Raw genomic sequence first — 21705 nt, forward strand, 5'->3', positions numbered from 1 at the left:
CGAGTTGGGGAATGATGTGTGGAATGAGTTATGGAATGATGTGTGGAATGTTGTGTGCAATGATGTGTGGAATGAGGTGTGGAATGATGGGTGGAATGTTGTGTGGAACGAAGTGTGGAATGGTATTTGGAATGATGTATGGAATGAGGTGTGGAATGATTTGTGGAATGATGTGTGGAATGATATATGGAATGAGGTGTCGAATGCTGTGTGTAATGATGTGTGGAATGAAGTTTGGAATGATGTGTGGAATGATGTGTGGAATGATGTATGGAATGAGGTGTGGAATGAGGTGTGGAATGAGGTGTGGATTGATGTGTGGAACGATGTGTGGAATTATGAGTGGAATGAGGTGTGGAATGATGCGTGGAATGATGTGTGGAATGATGTGTGGAATGATGTTTGTAATGATGTATGGAATGCTGTGTGTAATGATGTGCGGAATGAAGTGTGGAATGATGTGTGGAATGATGTGTGGATGATGTGAGGAATGAGGTGTAGAATGAGGTATGGATTGATATGTGGAATGATGTGTGGAATGATGAGTGGAATGAGGCGTGGAATGATGTGAGGAATTATGTGTAGAATGATGTGTGGAATGAGGTGTGGAATGATGTGTGGAATAATGAGTGGAATGATGTTTGGAATAACGTGTGGAATGATGTGTGTAATGATGTGTGGAATGATGTCTGGAATGATGAGCAGAATGATGTGAGGAATGATGTTTGGAACGATGTGTGGAATTAGTGAGGAATGATTTGTGGAATAATGTGTGGAGTGATGTTTGGAATGATGTTTGGAATGATGTGTGGAATGTGTTGTGGAATGATGTGTGGAATGATGTGTGGCATGATGTGTCGAGTGAGACGTAGAATGAGGTTTGGCATGATGTGTGGAATGATGTGTGGAATGACATGTGGAATGTGTTGTGGAATGATGTGTGGAATGATGTGTGGAATGATGTTTGGAATGAGATGTGGAATGAGCTGTGGAATGATGTGTGGAATGATGTGTCGATTGATGGGTGGAATGATGTGTGGATGATGTGTGGAATGATGGGTGGAATGATGTGTGGAATAGGGTGTGAAATGATGTGGGGAATGATGAGTGGAATGATGTGCGGAATGAGGTGTGGAATGATGTGCGGAATGATGTGCGGAATTACGTGCGGAATGACGTGTGGAATGATGTGTGGAATGAGGTGTGGGATGATGAGTGGAATGATGTGTGGAATGAGGTGTGAAATGATGTGGGGAATGATGTGTGGAATGAGGTGTGTAATGAGGTGTTGAATGAGATGTCGAATGATGTGTTGCAAGATGTGTGTAATGACGTGTGGAATGAAGCGCGCAATCATGTGTGGAATGATGCGTGGAATAATGTGTGGAAAGATGAGTGGAATGAAGTGTGGAATGTCGTGCAGAATGATGTGTGGGATTACGTGTGGAATGAGGGTTGGAATGAGGTGTGCAATAAGGAATGGAATGATGAGTGGAATGATGTGTGGAATTATGTGTGGAATGAGGTGTGAATGATGTGTGGAATGAAGCGTGCAATGATGTGTGGAATGATATGTGGAATGATCTGTGGAATATTATGCGGAAGGTTGTGTGGAATCATGTGTGGAATGAGTTGTGGAATGATGTTTGGAATGAGGTGTTGAATGCTATGTGGAATATTGTGTGGAATGATGTGTGGAATTATGCGTGGAATGAGGTGTGGAATGATGCGTGGAATTAAATGTGGAATGAGGTATGGAATGAGGTGTGGAATGATGTCCGAAATGATGTGTGGAATGATGTGTGGAATGATATGTGTGGAATGTTGTAAGAAATGAGGTGTGGAATGATGTGTGGAATGATGTGTGGAATTATGCGTGGAATGTTGTAAGAAATGAGGTGTGGAATGATGTGTGGAATGATGTGTGGAATTATGCGTGGAATGAGGTGTGGAATGCTGTGTGGAATGATGTGTAGAATGATGTGTGGAATGATGCTTTGAATGAAGTGTGGAAATATATGTTGTATGGTGTGTGGAATGATGTGTGGAATGATGTGTGAAATGAGGCATGGAATGATGCTTGGAATGATGTTTGGACGATGTGTGGAATAAGGTGTGGAATGATGTGTGGAATGAGTTGTGAAATGTTGTGTGGAATGAGGTGTGGAATGATGTGTGGAATGATGTGTGGAATGATTTGTGGAATGAGTTGTGGAAAGATGTGTGGAACGAAGTGTGGAATTATGTGAGGAATGTAGTGGTAAGATGTGTGGAATGACATGTCGAATGAAGTGTGGTATGATGTTTATATGATGTGTGGAATAATGTGTGGAATGATGTGTGGAATGATGTGTGGAATGATATGTGGATTGATGTGTCGAATGATGTGTGGAATGAGGTGTGCAAGGATGTGTAGAATTATGTGTGGAATGAGATTTGCAATGATATGTGGAATGACGTGTGGAATGAGGTATGGAATGATGTGTGGAATGATGTGTGTGATGATGTGTGGAATGATATGTGGAATGATGTGTGGAATAATTTGAGAATAAGGTGTGGAATGACGTGTGGAATGAGGTGTGGAATGATGAGTGGAATGATGTTTGGAATAAAGTGTGGAATGGTGTGTGGAATGATGCGTGGAATGACGTGCAGAATGATGTGTGGAATGATGTTTGGAATGAAGTGCGGAATTTGTGTGAAATGATGTGTGGAATGAGGTGTGGAATGATGTGTGGAATGATGTGTGGAATGATGTGTGTGATGATGTGTGGAATGATATGTGGAATGATGTGTGGAATAATTTGAGAATAAGGTGTGGAATGACGTGTGGAATGAGGTGTGGAATGATGTGTGGAATGATGTGTGGAATTATGTGTGGAATGAGGTGTGGAATGATGTGTGGAATGATGTGTAGAAAGATGTGTTGAATGATGCTTTGAAAGAAGTGCGGAAATATATGTTGTATGACGAGTGGAATGATGTGTGGAATGATGTGTGGAATGATGTGTTGAACGATAAGTGGATTGAGGTGTGGAATGAGGTTTGGAATGAGCTGTGGAATGATGTGTGGAATGATGAGTGGAATGATGTTTGGAATAAGGTGTGGAATGATGTGTGGAAAGATGCGTGGAATGACGTGCAGAATGATGTGTGGAATGATGTTTGGAATGAAGTGTGGAATTTGTGTGGAATGATGTGTGGAATGATGTGTGGAATGATGTGTGGAATGAGCTGTGGAATAATGAGTGGAATGATGTTTGGAATAAGGTGTGGAATGATGCGTGTAATGATGTGTGGAATGATTGGTGGAATGATGTGTGCAATGATGTGTGGAATGATGTTTGGAATGATGTTTGGAAAGATGAGTGAAATGATGTGTGGAATGAGGTGTGGAATGAGTCGTGGAATGATGCGTGGAATGATGTGTGGAATGATGTGTGGAATGATGGGTGGAATGATGTGTGGAATGAGGTGTGAAATGATGTGGGGAATGATGTGTGGAATGATGTGCGGAATGAGGTGTGGAATGATGTGCGGAATGATGTGCGGAATTACGTGCGGAATGACGTGTGGAATGATGTGTGGAATGAGGTGTAGTATGATGTGTGGATTGATGTGTGCAATGATGTGTGGAATGATGTTTGGAATGATGTTTGGAAAGATGAGTGAAATGATGTGTGGAATGAGGTGTGGAATGAGTCGTGGAATGATGCGTTGAATGATGTGTGGAATGATGTGTGGAATGATGTGTGGAAAGATGTGTGGAATGAGGTGTGAAATGATGTGGGGAATGATGTTTGGAATGAGGTGTGTAATGAGGTGTTGAATGAGATGTAGAATGATGTGTTGAAAGATGTGTGTAATGACGTGTGGAATGAAGCGCGCAATCATGTGTGGAATGATGCGTGGAATAACGTGTGGAAAGATGATTGGAATGAAGTGTGAAATGTCGTGCTATAATGATGTGTGGGATTACGTGTGGAATGAGGTGTGGAATGAGCTGTACAATAAGGAATGGCATGATGAGTGGAATGATGTGTGGAATTATGTGTGGAATGAGGTGTGAATGATGTGTGGAATGAAGCGTGCAATGATGTGTGGAATGATATGTGGAATGATCTGTGGAATATTATGCGGAAAGTTGCGTGGAATCATGTGTGGAATGAGTTGTGGAATGGTGTCTGGGATGATGTGTGGAATTATGTGGTGAATGATGTGCAGAATGTTGTTTGGAATAATGTGTGGAATGATGTGTGGAATGATATGTGGAATGATGTTTGGAATGAGGTGTTGAATGCTATGGGAATATTGTGTGGAATGATGTGTGGAATTATGCGTGTAATGAGGTGTGGAATGATGCGTGGAATTAAGTGTGGAATGAGGTATGGAATGAGGTGTGGAATGATGTCCGAAATGATGTGTGGAATGATGTGTGGAATGATATGTGGAATGATCTGTGGAATGATATGCGGAAAGATGTGTGGAATGATGTGCGGAATGTTGTAAGAAATGAGGTGTGGAATGATGTGTGGAATGATGTGTGGAATTATGCGTGGAATGAGGTGTGGAATGCTGTGTGGAATGATGTGTAGAATGATGTGTGGAATGATGCTTTGAATGAAGTGTGGAAATATATGTTGTATGGTGTGTGGAATGATGTGTGGAATGATGTGTGAAATGAGGCATGGAATGATGCTTGGAATGATGTTTGGACGATGTGTGGAATAAGGTGTGGAATGATGTGTGGAATGAGTTGTGAAATGTTGTGTGGAATGAGGTGTGGAATGATGTGTGGAATGATGTGTGGAATGATTTGTGGAATGAGTTGTGGAAAGATGTGTGGAACGAAGTGTGGAATGATGTGAGGAATGATGTGTGGTAAGATGTGTGGAATGACGTGTCGAATGAAGTGTGGTATGATGTTTATATGATGTGTGGAATGATGTGTGGAATGATGTGTGGAATGAGGTGTGGAATCATGCGTAGAATGATGAGTGGAATGAGGTGTGGAATGAGGTTTGGAATGAGCTGTGGAATGATGTGTGGAATAATGTGTGGAATGATGTGTGGAATGATGTGTGGAATGAGGTGTGCAAGGATGTGTAGAATTACGAGTGGAATGAGATGTGGAATGGTATGTGGAATGACGTGTGGAATGAGGTATGTAATGTTTGTGGAATTATATGTGGAATGATGTTTGGTATAAGGTGTGGAATGATGCGTGGAATGATGTGCGAAATGATGTGCGGAATGAAGTGCGGAATTTGTGTTGAATGATGTGTGGAATGAGGTGTGGAATGATGTGTGGAATGATGTGTGGAATGATGTGCGTGATGATGTGTGGAATGATATGTGGAATGATGTGTGGAATGATGTGAGAATAAGGTGTGGAATGATGTGTGGAATGATGGGTGGAATGATGTGTGGAATGAGGTGTGGAATGATGTGTGGAATTATGTGTGGAATGAGGTGTGGAATGATGTGTGAAATGATGTGTAGAATGATGTGTTCAATGATGCTTTGAAAGAAGTGTGGAAATATATGTTGTATGATGTGTGGAATGATGTGTGGAATGATGTGTGGAATGATGTGTGCTATTATGTGTAGAATGAGGTGTGGAATGCCGTTTGTAATGACGTGTAGAATGGTGTGTGGAATGATGCTTTGAATGAAGTTTGGAAATATATGTTGTATGATGTGTGGAATGATGTGAGGAATGATTTGTGGAATGAGGTGTGGAATGAGGTGTGGAATGATGTGTGGAATGATGTGTGGAATGATGTGTGGAATGATGTTTAGAACGATGAGTGGAATGACGTGTGGAATGAGGTTTGGAATGAGCTGTGGAATGAAGTGTGGAATAATGTGTGGAATGATGTTTGGAATGATGTGTGGAATGATATGTGGAATGATGTGAGGAATGATGTGTGGAATGAGGTGTGCAAGGATGTGTAGAATTATGTGTGTAATGAGATGTGTAATGATATGTGGAATGAGGTGTGGAATGAGGTATGGAATGATGTGTGGAATGATGTGTGGAATGATGCGTGGAATGACGTGCAGAATGATGTGTGGAATGATGTTTGGAATGAAGTGTGGAATTTATGTGGAATGATGTGTGGAATGATGTGTGGAATGATGTGTGGAATGATGTGTGGAATGAGGTGTGCAAGGATGTTTAGCATTATGTGTGGAATGAGATGTGGAATGATATGCGGAATGAGGTGTGGAATGTGGTTTGGAATGAGCTGTGGAATGATGAGTGGAATGATGTTTGGAATAAGGTGTGGAATGATGCGTGGAATGATGTGTGGAATGATGTGTCGTATGATGTGTGGAATGATATGTGGATTGATGTGTAGAATGATTTGTGGAATGAGGTGTGCAAGGATGTGTAGAATTATGTGTGGAATGAGATTTGGAATGATATGTGGAATGACGTGTGGAATGAGGTATGGAATGATGTGTGGAATGATGAGTGGAATGATGTTTGGATTAAGGTGTGGAATGATGTGTGGAATGATGCGTGGAATGACGTGCAGAATGATGTGTGGAATGATGTTTGTAATGAAGTGTGGAATTTGTGTGGAATGATGTATGGAATGGTGTGTGGAATGAGGTTTGCAAGGATGTTTAGAATTATGTCTGGATTGAGATGTGGAATGATATGTGGAATGAGGTGTGGAATGAGGTTTTGAATGAGCTGTGGAATGATGAGTGGAATGATGTTTGGAATAAGGTGTGGAATGAGGTGTGGAATGATGTGTGGAATGATGTGTGGAATGATGTGTGTGATGATGTGTGGAATGATATGAGGAATGATGTGTGGAATGTGTGGAATAAGTTGTGGAATGATGTGCGGAATGATGGGTGGAATAATGTGTGGAATGAGGTATGGAATGATGTGTGGAATGATGTGTGGAATTATGTGTGGAATGATGTTTGGAATACTGTGTGGAATGATGTGTAGAATGATGTGTGGAATGATGCTATGAATCAAGTGTGGAAATATATGTTGTATGAAGTCTGGAATGATGTGTGGAATGATGTGTGGAATGATGTGTGAAATGAGGCATGGAATGATATGTTAAATGATTTGTGGAATGATGTGTGGAATGAGGTGTGCAAGGATGTGTAGAATCATGTGTGTAATGAGGTGTTTATTGATATGTGGAATGAGGTGTGGAATGAGGTATGGAATGAAGTGCAGAATAATGTGTGGAATGATGTTTGGAATGAAGTGTGGAATTTGTGTGGAATGATGTGTGGAATGATGTTTGGAATGAGTTGTGGAATGATGTATGGAATCATGTGAGGAATGATGTGTCGAGTGATGTGTGGAATGATGTGTGGAATGATGTTATAAATGAAGTGTTGGAATGATGTGTGGAATGATTTGTGATGTGATGTGTGGAATGATGTGTGGAATGGTGTGTGGAATGATGAGTGAAATTATACGTGGAATGATGTTTGGATAGATGTGTGGAATGATGTGTGGAATGATGTGCTGGATGATGTGTGGAATGTTGTATGGAATGATGTGTAGAATGATGTGTGGAATGATGTGTCGAATGATGTGTGGAATGGGGTGTGGAATGATGTTTGGAATGTTGTGTGCAATAATGTGTGGAATGATGGGTGGAATGATGTATGGAAAGAGATGAGGAATTTGGTGTGGAATGATGTGTGGCATGATGTGTGGAATGCTGTGTGGAATGACGCGCTAATGATCTGTGAAATGATGTGTGGAATCTCGTGTGGAATGAGGTATGGAATGATGTGTGGAACGAGTTGGGGAATGATGTGTGGAATGAGTTGTGGAATGATGTGTGGAATGTTGTGTGCAATGATGTGTGGAATGAGGTGTGGAATGATGGGTGGAATGTTGTGTGGAACGAAGTGTGGAATGGTATTTGGAATGATGTATGGAATGAGGTGTGGAATGATTTGTGGAATGATGTGTGGAATGATATATGGAATGAGGTGCCGAATGCTGTGTGTAAAGATGTGTGGAATGAAGTGTGGAATGATGTGTGGAATGATGTGTGGAATGATGAGTGGAACGAGGCGTGGAATGATGTGAGGAATTATGTGTAGAATGATGTGTGGAATGAGGTGTGGAATGATGTGTGGAATAATGAGTGGAATGATGTTTGGAATAAGGTGTGGAATGATGTGTGTAATGATGTGTGGAATGATGTCTGGAATGATGAGCAGAATGATGTGTGGAATGATGTTTGGAACGATGTGTGGATATGTGAGGAATGATTTGTGGAATAATGTGTGGAGTGATGTTTGGAATGATGTTTGTAATGATGTGTGGAATGTGTTGTGGAATGGTGTGTGGAATGATGTGTGGCATGATGTTTCGAGTGAGACGTAGAATGAGGTTTGGAATGATGTGTGGAATGATGTGTGGAATGACATGTGGAATGTGTTGTGGAATGATGTGTGGAATGATGTGTGGAATGATGTTTGGAATGATGTGTCGATTGATGGGTGGAATGATGTGTGGATGATGTGTGGAATGAGGTGTTGAATGAGGTGTGCATTGATATGTGGAATGATGTGTGGAATGAGTTGTGGAATGATGTTTGGAATGTTGTGTGCAATAATGTGTGGAATGATTTGTGGAATGATGTATGGAAAGAGATTATGAATGAGGTGTGGAATGATGTGTTGAATGATGTGTGGAATGGTGTGTGGAATGACGTGTTGAATGATCTGTGAAATGATGTTTGGAATGACGGGTGGAATGAGGTATGGAATGATGTGTGGAATGAGTTGTGGAATGATGTGTGGAATGAGTTGTGGAATGATGTGTGGAATGTTGTGTGCAATGATGTGTGGAATGAGGTGTGGAATGATGGGTGTAATGTAGTGTGGAATTATGTGTGGAATGATGTTTGGAATACTGTGTGGAATGATGTGTAGAATGATGTGTGGAATGATGCTATGAATCAAGTGTGGAAATATATGTTGTATGATGTCTGGAATGATGTGTGGAATGATGTGTGCAATGATGTGTGAAATGAGGCATGGAATGATATGTGGAATGATGTGTGGAATGATGTGTGAAATGAGGTTTGCAAGGATGTGTAGAATCATGTGTGTAATGAGGTGTTTATTGATATGTGGAATGAGGTGTGGAATGAGGTATGGAATGAAGTGCAGAATGATGTGTGGAATGATGTTTGGAATGAAGTGTGGAATTTGTGTGGAATGATGTGTGGAATGATGTTTGGAATGAGTTGTGGAATGATGCGTGGAATCATGTGAGGAATGATGTGTCGAGTGATGTGTGGAATGATGTGTGGAATGATGTTTTAAATGAAGTGTGGAATGATGTGTGGAATGATTTGTGAAGTGATGTGTGGAATGATGTGTGGAATGGTGTGTGGAATGATGAGCGAAATTACACGTGGAATGATGTTTGGATAGATGTGTGGAATGATGTGCTGAATGATGTGTGGAATGTTGTGTGGAATGATGTGTAGAATGATGTGTGGAATGATGTGTGGAATGAGGTGTGGAATGAGGTGTGGAATGATGTTTGGAATGTTGTGTGCAATAATGTGTGGAATGATGTGTGGAATGATGTGTGGAAAGAGATGAGGAATTTGGTGTGGAATGATGTGTGGCATGATGTGTGGAATGCTGTGTGGAATGACGCGCTAATGATCTGTGAAATGATGTGTGGAATCTCGTGTGGAATGAGTTGTGGAATGATGGGTGTAATGTAGTGTGGAAATTATGTGTGGAATGATGTTTGGAATACTGTGTGGAATGATGTGTAGAATGATGTGTGGAATGATGCTATGAATCAAGTGTGGAAATATATGTTGTATGATGTCTGGAATGATGTGTGGAATGATGTGTGGAATGATGTGTGAAATGAGGCATGGAATGATATGTGGAATGATGTGTGGAATGATGTGTGAAATGAGGTGTGCAAGGATGTGTAGAATCATGTGTGTAATGAGGTGTTTATTGATATGTGGAATGAGGTGTGGAATGAGGTATGGAATGAAGTGCAGAATGATGTGTGGAATGATGTTTGGAATGAAGTGTGGAATTTGTGTGGAATGATGTGTGGAATGATGTTTGGAATGAGTTGTGGAATGATGCTTGGAATCATGTGAGGAATGATGTGTCGAGTGATGTGTGGAATGATGTGTGGAATGATGTTTTAAATGAAGTGTGGAATGATGTGTGGAATGATTTGTGAAGTGATGTGTGGAATGATGTGTGGAATGGTGTGTGGAATGATGAGTGAAATTACACGTGGAATGATGTTTGGATAGATGTGTGGAATGATGTGCTGAATGATGTGTGGAATGTTGTGTGGAATGATGTGTAGAATGATGTGTGGAATGATGTGTGGAATGAGGTGTGGAATGAGGTGTGGAATGATGTTTGGAATGTTGTGTGCAATAATGTGTGGAATGATGTGTGGAATGATGTATGGAAAGAGATGAGGAATTTGGTGTGGAATGATGTGTGGCATGATGTGTGGAATGCTGTGTGGAATGACGCGCTAATGATCTGTGAAATGATGTGTGGAATCTCGTGTGGAATGAGGTATGGAATGATGTGTGGAACGAGTTGGGGAATGATGTGTGGAAATTGTTGTGGAATGATGTGTGGAATGTTGTGTGCAATGATGTGTGGAATAAGGTGTGGAATGTTGGGTGGAATGTTGTGTGGAACGAAGTGTGGAATGGTATTTGGAATGATGTATGGAATGAGGTGTGGAATGATTTGTGGAATGATGTGTGAAATGTTATATGGAATGAGGTGTCGAATGCTGTGTGTAATGATGTGTGGAATGAAGTGTGGAATGATGTGTGGAATGATGTATGGAATGATGTATGGAATGAGGTGTGGAATGAGGTGTGGAATGAGGTGTGGATTGATGTGTGGAACGATATGTGGAATTATGAGTGGAATGAGGTGTGGAATGATGCGTGGAATGATGTGTGGAATGATGTGTGGAATGATGTTTGTAATGATGTATGGAATGCTGTGTGTAATGATGTGCGGAATGAAGTGTGGAATGATGTGTGGAATGATGTGTGGATGATGTGAGGAATGAGGTGTAGAATGAGGTATGGATTGATATGTGGAATGATGTGTGGAATGATGAGTGGAATGAGGCGTGGAATGATGTGAGGAATTATGTGTAGAATGAGGTGTGGAAAGATGTGTGGAATGTGGTTTGGAATGAGGTGTGGCATGATGTTTGGAACGATGTGTGAAATTTGTGAGGAATGATGTGTGGAATAACGTGTGGATTGATGTTTGGAATGATGTTTGGAATGATGTGTGGAATGTGTTGTGGAATGATGTGAGGAATGACGTGTGGAATTATGTGTAGAATGAGGTGTGGAATGATGTGTGGAATGTGGTTTGGAATGAGGTGGGGAATGATGTGTGGAATGATGAGTGGAATGATGTTTGGAATAAGGTGTGGAATAATGTGTGTAATGATGTGTGGAATGATGTCTGGAATGATGTGCAGAATGACGTGTGGAATGATGTTTGGTACGATGTGTGGAATTAGTGAGGAATGATGTGTGGAATAATGTGTGGAGTGATGTTTGGAATGATGTTTGGAATGATGTGTGGAATGTGTTGTGGAATGATGTGTGGAATGATGTGTGGCATGATGTGTCGAGTGAGACGTGGAATGAGGTTTGGAATGATGTGTGGAATGATGTGTGGAATGACATGTGGAATGAGTTGTGGAATGATGTGTGGAATGATGTGTGGAATGATGTTTGGAATGAGATGTGGAATGAGCTGTGGAATGATGTGCGGAATGATGTGTGGATTGATGGGTGGAATGATGTGTGGATGATGTGTGGAATGAGGTGTTGAATGAGGTGTGGATTGATATGTGGAATGATGTGTGGAATGAGGTGTGGAATGATGTTTGGAATGTTGTGTGCAATAATGTGGAATGTTTTGTGGAATGATGTATGGAAAGAGATTAGGAATGAGGTGTGGAATGATGTGTGGAATGATGTGTGGAATGCTGTGTGGAATGACGTGTTGAATGATCTGTGAAATGATGTTTGGAATACGGGTGGAATGAGGTATGGAATGATGTGTGGAATGAGTTGTGGAATGATGTTTGGAATGAGTTGTGGAATGATGTGTGGAATGTTGTGTGCAATGATGTGTGGAATGAGGTGTGGAATGATGGGTGGAATGTTGTGTGGAATGAAGTGTGGAATGGTATTTGGAATGATGTATGGAATGAGGTGAGGAATGATTTGTGGAATGATGTGTGGAATGATATATGGAATGAGGTGTCGAATGCTGTGTGTAATGATGTGTGAAATGAAGTGTGGAATGATGTTTGGAATGATGTGTGGAACGAAATGTGGAATTATGTGCAGAATGATGTTTGGAATAATGTGTGGAATGATGTGTGGAATGATATGTGGAATGATGTTTGGAATGAGGTGTGGAATGCTATGTGTAATGTTCTGTGGAATGATGGGTGGAATTATGCGTGGAATAAGGTGTGGAATGATGTGTGGAATTAAGTGTGGAATGAGGTATTGAATGAGGTGTGAAATGATGTCCGAAATGATGTGTGGAATGATGTGTGGAATGATATGTGGAATGATCTGTGGAATGATATGCGGAAAGATGTGTGGAATGATGCGCGGAATGTTGTGTGGAATGATGTTTCGAATGATGCGTGGAATGATCTGTGGAATTAAGTGTGGAATGATGGGTGGAATGAGGTGTGGAATGAGGTGTGGAATGATTGAGGAATGATGTGTGGAATGATGTGTGGAATTATGTGTGGAATAAGGTGTGGAATGCTGTGTGGAATGATGTGTAGAATGATGTGTGGAATGATGCTTTGAATGAAGTGTGGAAATATATGTTGTATGATTTGTGGAATGATGTGTGGAATGATGTGTGGAATGAGATGTGGAATGATGCATGGAATGATGTTTGGAATGATGTGTGGAATGAGATGTGGAATGATGTGTGGAATGAGTTGTGAAATGTTGTGTGGAATGAGGTGTGGAATGATGTGTGGAATGATGTGTGGTATGATGTGTGGAATGAGCTGTCGAATGATGTGGGTTATAATGTGTATATGATGTGTGGAATGATGTGTGGAATGATGTGTGGAATGAGGTGTGGAATGATGCGTAGAATGATGAGTGGAATGAGGTGTGGAATGAGGTTTGGAATGAGCTGTGGAATGATGTGTGGAATAATGTGTGGAATGATGTGTGGAATGATGTGTGGAATGATATGTGGATTGATGTGTAGAATGATGTGTGGAATGAGGTGTGCAAGGATGTGTAGAAGTATGTGTGGAATGAGATGTGGAATGATATGTGGAATGACGTGTGGAATGAGGTATGGAATGATTTGTGGAATGATGAGTGGAATGATGTTTGGTATAAGGTGTGGAATGATGCGTGGAATGATGTGCGGAATGATGTGTGGAATGATGTGCAGGATGATGTGTGGAATGATATTTGGAATGAAGTGCGGAATTTGCGTGGAATGATGTATGGAATGAGGTGTGGAATGACGTGTGGAATGATGTGTGGAATGATGTGTGTGATGATGTGTGGAATGATATGTGGAATGATGTGTAGAATGATGTGAGAATAAGGTGTGGAATGATGTGTGGAATGATGGGTGAAATGATGTGTGGAATGAGGTGTGGAATGATGTGTGGAATGATGTGTGCAATTATATGTGGAATGAGGTGTGGAATGCCGTGTGGAATGACGTGTAGAATGATGTGTGGAATGATGCTTTGAATGAAGTGTAGAAATATATGTTGTATGATGTGTGGAATGATGTGAGGAATGATTTGTGGAATGAGGTGTGGAATGAGGTGTGGAATGAGGTGTGGAATGATGTGTGGAATGATGTGTGGAATGATGTGTAGAACGATGAGTGGAATGAGGTGTGGAATGAGGTTTGGAATGAGTTATGGAATGATGTGTGGAATGATGAGTGGAATGATGTTTGGAATAATGTGTGGAATGATATGTGGAATGATGCATGGAATGAGGTGTGCAAGGATGTGTAGAATTATGTGTAATGTGATGTGTAATGATATGTGGAATGAGGTGTGGAATGAGGTTGGAATGATGTGTGGAATGATGAGTGGAATGGTGTTTGGAATAAGGTGTGGAATGATGTGTGGAATGATGCGTGGAATGACGTGCGGAATGATGTGTGGAATGATGTATGGAATGAAGTGTGGAATTTGTGTGGAATGATGTGTGGAATGATGTGTGGAATGAGGTTTGCAAGGATGTTTAGAATTATGTGTGGAATGAGATGTGGAATAATATGTGGAATGAGGTATGGAATGAGGTTTTGAATGAGCTCTGGAATGATGAGTGGAATGATGTTTGGAATAAGGTATGGAATGATGCGTGGAATGATGTGTGGAATGATGTGTGGAATGATGTGAAGGATGATGCGTGGAATGATGTTTGGAATCAAGAGTGGAATTTATGTGGAATGATGTGTGGAATGATATGAGGAATGATGTGTGGAATGTGTGGAATAAGGTGTGGAATGAGGTGTGGAATGCTGTGTGTTGAATGATGTGTAGAATGATGTGTGGAATGATGCTATGAATCAAGTGTGGAAATATATGTTGTATGATGTCTGGAATGATGTGTGGAATGATGTGTGGAATGATGTGTGAAATGAGGCATGGAATGATATGTGGAATGATGTGTGGAATGATGTGTGGAATGATTTGTGCAAGGACGTGTAGAATCATGAGAGTAATGTGGTGTTTATTGATATGTGGAAAGAAGTATGGAATGAGGTATGGAATTACGTGCAGCATGATGTGTGGAATGATGTTTGGAATGAGTTGTGGAATGATGTGTGGAATCATGTGAGGAATGATGTGTCGAGTGATGTGTGGAATGATGTGTGGAATGATGTGTTAAATGAAGTGTGGAATGATTTGTGGAATGATTTGTGAAGTGATGTGTGGAATGATGTGTGGAATGGTGTGTGGAATGATGAGTGAAATTATACCTGGAATGATGTTTGGATAGATGTGTGGAATGATGTGTGGAATGATGTGCTGAATGATGTGTGGAATGTTGTGTGGAATCATGTGTAGAATGATGTGTGGAATGATGTGTGGAATGATGTGTGGAATGAGGTGTGGAATGATGTTTGGAATGTTGTGCGCAATAATGTGTGGAATGATGTGTGGAATGATGTATGGAAAGAGATGAGGAATTTGGAGTGGAATGATGTGTGGAATGATGTGTGGAATGCTGTGTGGAATGACGTGTTGAATGATCAGTGAAATGATGTGTGGAATGACGTGCAGAATGAAGTGTGGATTGAGGTGTGGAATGATGTGTGGAATGTGGTTTGGAATGAGGTGTGGAATGATGTGTGGAATGATGAGTGGAATGATGTTTGGAATAAGGTGTGGAATGACGTGTGTAATGATGTGTGGAATGATGTTTGGAATGATGTGCAGAATGATGTGCGGAATGATGTTTGGAACGATGTGTGGAATTTGTGAGGAATGTTGTGTGGAATGATGTGTGGTATGATGTGTGGAATGAGCTATCGAATGATGTGGGATATAATGTCTTTATGATGTGTGGAAAGTTGTGTGCAATGATGTGTGGAATGAGGTGTGGAATGATGGGTGGAATGTTGTGTGGAATGAAGTGTGGAATGATATTTGGAATGATGTATGGAATGAGGTGTGGAATGATGTGTGGAATCATGTGAGGAATGATGTGTCGAGTGATGTGTGGAATGATGTGTGGAATGATGTGTTAAATGAAGTGTGGAATGATTTGTGGAATGATTTGTGAAGTGATGTGTGGAATGATGTGTGGAATGGTGTGTGGAATGATGAGTGAAATTATACCTGGAATGATGTTTGGATAGATGTGTGGAATGATGTGTGGAATGATGTGCTGAATGATGTGTGGAATGTTGTGTGGAATCATGTGTAGAATGATGTGTGGAATGATGTGTGGAATGATGTGTGGAATGAGGTGTGGAATGATGTTTGGAATGTTGTGCGCAATAATGTGTGGAATGATGTGTGGAATGATGTATGGAAAGAGATGAGGAATTTGGAGTGGAATGATGTGTGGAATGATGTGTGGAATGCTGTGTGGAATGACGTGTTGAATGATCAGTGAAATGATGTGTGGAATGACGTGCAGAATGAAGTGTGGAATGAGGTGTGGAATGATGTGTGGAATGTGGTTTGGAATGAGGTGTGGAATGATGTGTGGAATGATGAGTGGAATGATGTTTGGAATAAGGTGTGGAATGACGTGTGTAATGATGTGTGGAATGATGTCTGGAATGATGTGCAGAATGATGTGCGGAATGATGTTTGGAACGATGTGTGGAATTTGTGAGGAATGTTGTGTGGAATGATGTGTGGTATGATGTGTGGAATGAGCTATCGAATGATGTGGGTTATAATGTCTTTATGATGTGTGGAATGTTGTGTGCAATGATGTGTGGAATGAGGTGTGGGATGATGGGTGGAATGTTGTGTGGAATGAAGTGTGGAAAGATATTTGGAATGATGTATGGAATGAGGTGTGGAATGATGTGTGGAATGATGTGTGGAATGATGTGTGAAATGAGGCATGGAATGATATGTGGAATGATGTGTGGAATGATGTGTGGAATGATTTGTGCAAGGATGTGTAGAATCATGAGTTTAATGTGGTGTTTATTGATATGTGGAATGAGGTATGGAATGAGGTATGGAATTATGTGCAGCATGATGTGTGGAATGATGTTTGGAATGAAGTGCGGAATTTGTGTGGAATGATGTGTGGAATGATGTTTGGAATGAGTTGTGGAATGATGTGTGGAATCATGTGAGGAATGATGTGTCGAGTGATGTGTGGAATGATGTGTGGAATGATGTGTTAAATGAAGTGTGGAATGATGTGTGGAATGATTGGTGAAGTGATGTGTGGAATGATGTGTGGAATGGTGTGTGGAATGATGAGTGAAATTATACCTGGAATGATGTTTGGATAGATGTGTGTAATGATGTGTGGAATGTTGTGCTGAATGATGTGTGGAATGTTGTGTGGAATCATGTGTAGAATGATGTGTGGAATGATGTGTGGAATGATGTGTGGAATGAGGTGTGGAATGATGTTTGGAATGTTGTGCGCAATAATGTGTGGAATGATGTGTGGAATGATGTATGGAAAGAGATGAGGAATTTGGAGTGGAATGATGTGTGGAATGATGTGTGGAATGCTGTGTGGAATGACGTGATGAATGATCAGTGAAATGATGTGTGGAATGACGTGCAGAATGAAGTGTGAAATGAGGTGTGGAATGATGTGTGGAATGTGGTTTGGAATGAGGTGTAGAATGATGTGTGGAATGATGAGTGGAATGATGTTTGGAATAAGGTGTGGAATGACGTGTGTAATGATGTGTGGTATGATGTCTGGAATGATGTGCAGAATGATGTGCGGAATGATGTTTGGAACGATGTGTGGAATTTGTGAGGAATGTTGTGTGGAATGATGTGTGGTTAGATGTGTGGAATTAGCTATCGAATGATGTGGGTTATAATGTCTTTATGATGTGTGGAAAGTTGTGTGCAATGATGTGTGGAATGAGGTGTGGAATGATGGGTGGAATGTTGTGTGGAATGAAGTGTGGAATGATATTTGGAATGATGTATGGAATGAGGTGTGGAATGATTTGTGGAATGATGTGTGGAATGATATATGGAATGAGGTGTCGAATGATGTGTGCAATGATGTGTGGAATGAAGTGTGGAATGATGTGTGAAATGATGTCTGGAATGATGTATGGAATGAGGTGTGGAATGAGGTGTGGAATGAGGTGTGGATTGATGTGTGGAACGATGTGTTGAATTATGAGTGGAATGAGGTGTGGAATGATGCGTGGAATGATGTGTGGAATGATGTGTGGAATGATGTGCGGATGATGTGATGAATGAGGTGTCGAATGAGGTGTGGATTGATATGTGGAATGATGTGTGGAATGATGAGTGGAATAAGGCGTGGAAGGATGTGTGGAAATGTGTGTGGAATGATATGTGGAATGAGATGTGGAATGATGTGTGTAATGTGGTTTGGAATGAGGTGTGGAATGATGTGTGGAATGATGAGTGGAATGATGTTTGGAATAAGGTGTGGAATGATGTGTGTAATGATGTGTGGAATGATGTCTGGAATGATGTGCGGAATGATGTGTGGAATGATGTTTGGAAAGATTTGTGAGAAATGTTGTGTGGAATGATGTGTGGAGTGATGTATGGAATGATGTTTGGAATGATGTGTGGAATGTGTTGTGGAATGATGTGTGGAATGACGTATGGCATGATGTGTCGAGTGAGACGTGGAGTGAGGTGTGGAATGACGTGTGGAATGATGTGTGGAATGACGTGTGGAATGAGTTGTGGAATAATGTGTGGATTGATGGGTGGAATGATGTGTGGATGATGTGTGGAATGAGGTGTTGAATGAGGTGTGGATTGATATGTGGAATGATGTGTGGAATGAGGTGTGGAATGATGTTTGGAATGCTGTGTGCAATAATGTGTGGAATTATGTGTGGAATGATGTATGGAAAGAGTTGAGGAATGAGGTGTGGAATGATGTGTGGAATGATGTGTGGAATGCTGGGTGGAATGACGTGTTGAATGATCTGTGAAATGATGTGTGGAATGACGTGTGGAATGAGGTATGGAATGATGTGTGAATGAGTTGTGGAATGATGTGTGGAATGAGTTGTGGAATGATGTCTGGAAAGTTATGTGCAATGATGTGTGGAATGCGGTGTGGAATGATGGGTGGAATGTTGTGTGGAATGAAGTGTGTAATGATATTTGGAATGATGTATGGAATGAGGTGTGGAATGATTTGTGGAATGATGTGTGGAATGATATATGGAATGCGGTGTCGAATGCTGTGTGTAATGATGTGTGGAATGAAGTGTGGAATGATGTGTGAAATGATGTGTGGAAAGATGGTTGGAATGACGTGTTGAATGATCAGTGAAATGTTGTGTGGAATGACGTGCAGAATGAAGTGTGGAATGAGGTGTGGAATGATGTGTGGAATGTGGTTTGGAATGAGGTGTGGAATGATCTGTGTAATGATGAGTGGAATGATGTTTGGAATAAGGTGTGGAATGATGTGTGTAATGATGTGTGGAATGATGTCTGGAATGATGTGCAGAATGATGTGTGGAACGATGTGTGGAATTTATGAGGAATGTTGTGTGGAATGATGTATGGTATGATGTGTGGAATGAGCTGTCGAATGATGTGGGTTATAATGTGTATATGATGTTTGGAAAGTTGTTTGCAATGATGTGTGGAATGAGGTGTGGAATGATGGGTGGAATGTTGTGTGGAATGAAGTGTGGAATTATATTTGGAATGATGTATGGAATGAGGTGTGGAATGATTTGTGGAATGATGTGTGGAATGATATATGGAATGAGGTGTGGAATGAGGTGTGGAATGAGGTGTGGATTGATGTGTGGAACGATGTGTGGAATTATGAGTGGAATGAGTTGTGGAATAATGCGTGGAATGATGTGTGTGGAATGATGTGTGGAATGAGATGTGGAATGATGTGTGTAATGTGGTTTGGAATGATGTCTGGAATGATGTGCAGAATGATGTGTGGAATGATGTTTGGAACGATGTGTGGTATTTGTGAGGAATGTTGTGTGGAATGATGTGTGGAGTGATGTATGGAATGATGTTTGGAATGATGTGTGGAATGTGTTGTGGAATGATGTGTGGAATGATGTGTGGCATGATGTGTCGAGTGAGACGTGGAATGAGGTGTGGAATGACGTGTGGGATGATGTGTGGAATGACGTGCGGAATGAGTTGTGGAATAATGTGTGGATTGATGGGTGGAATGATGTGTGGATGATGTGTGGAATTATGTGTGGAATGATGTATGGAAAGAGATGAGGAATGAGGTGTGGAATGATGTGTGGAATGATGTGTGGAATGCTGTGTGGAATGACGTGTTGAATGATCTGTGAAATGATGTGTGGAATGACGTGTGGAATGAGGTATGGAATGATGTGTGAATGAGTTGTGGAATGATGTGTGGAATGAGTTGTGGAATGATGTGTGGAAAGTTGTGTGCAATGATGTGTGGAATGAGGTGTGGAATGATGGGTGGAATGTTGTGTGGAATGAAGTGTGGAATGATTTTTGGAATGATGTATCGACTGAGGTGTGGAATGATTTGTGGAATGATGTGTGGAATGATATATGGAATGAGGTGTCGAATGCTGTGTGTAATGATGTGTGGAATGAAGTGTGGAATGATGTGTGAAATGATGTGTGGAAAGATGGTTGGAATGAGGTGTGGAATGAGGTGTGGAATGAGGTGTGGATTGATGTGTGGAACGATGCGTGGAATTATGAGTGGAATGAGGTGTGGAATGATGCGTGGAATGATGTGTGGAATGATGTGTGGAATGATGTTTGGAATGATGTATGGAATGCTGTATGTAATGATGTGCGGAATGAAGTGTGGAATGATGTGTGGAATGGTGTGTGAAATTATGTGTGGAAAGAGATGTGGAATGAGGTGTGGAATGATGTGTGGAATGATGTGTGGAATGATATGTGGCATGATGTGTGGAATGATGTGTGGAATGATGTATGTGATGATTTGTGGAATGATATATGGAATGATGTTGGAATGTCGTGTGGAATAAGGTTGGTAATGATGTGTGGAATGATGTTTGGAATAAGGTGTGGAATGATGTGTGTAATGTTGTGTGGAATGATGTTTGGAATAAGGTGTGGAATGATGAGTGTAACGATGTGTGGAATGATGTCTGGAATGATGTGCAGAATGATGTTTGGAATAAGGTGTGGATTTATGTGTGGAAAGAGATGTGGAATGAGGTGGGGAATGATGTGTGGAATATTGTGTGGAATGATATGTGGCATGATGTGTGGAATGTGTTGAGGAATGATGTGTGGAATGATGTGTGGCATGATGTGTCGAGTGAGACGTGGAATGAGGTGTGGAATGATGTGTGGAATTATGTGTGGAATCATATGTGGCATGATGTGTGGAATGTGTTGTGGAATGGTGTGTGCAATCATGTGAGGAATGATGTGTCGAGTGATGTGTGGAATGGTGTGTGGAATGATGAGTGAAATTATAACTGGAATGATGTTTGGATAGATGTGTGGAATGATGTGTGGAATGATGTGCAGAATGATGTGTGGAATGTTGTATGGAATGATGTGTGGAATGATTTGTGGAATGATGTGTGGAATGATATATGGAATGAGGTTTCGAATGCTGTGTGTAATGATGTGTGGAATGAAGTGTGGAATGATGTGTGAAATGATGTGTGGAAAGATGGTTGGAATGAGGTGTGGAATTAGGTGTGGAATGAGGTGTGGATTGATGTGTGGAACGATGCGTGGAATTATGAGTGGAATGAGGTGTGGAATGATACGTGGAATGATGTGTGGAATGATGTGTGGAATGATGTTTGGAATGATGTATGGAATGCTGTATGTAATGATGTGCGGAATGAAGTGTGGAATGATGTGTGGAATGATATGTGGAATGATGTGTGGAATGATGAGTGGAATGAGGCGTGGAAGGATGTGTGGAATTGTGTGCGGAATGATGT

The sequence above is a fragment of the Pristiophorus japonicus genome, unplaced genomic scaffold (assembly GCF_044704955.1).
Source record: "Pristiophorus japonicus isolate sPriJap1 unplaced genomic scaffold, sPriJap1.hap1 HAP1_SCAFFOLD_290, whole genome shotgun sequence".
Taxonomy (NCBI): Eukaryota; Metazoa; Chordata; class Chondrichthyes; family Pristiophoridae; genus Pristiophorus; species Pristiophorus japonicus.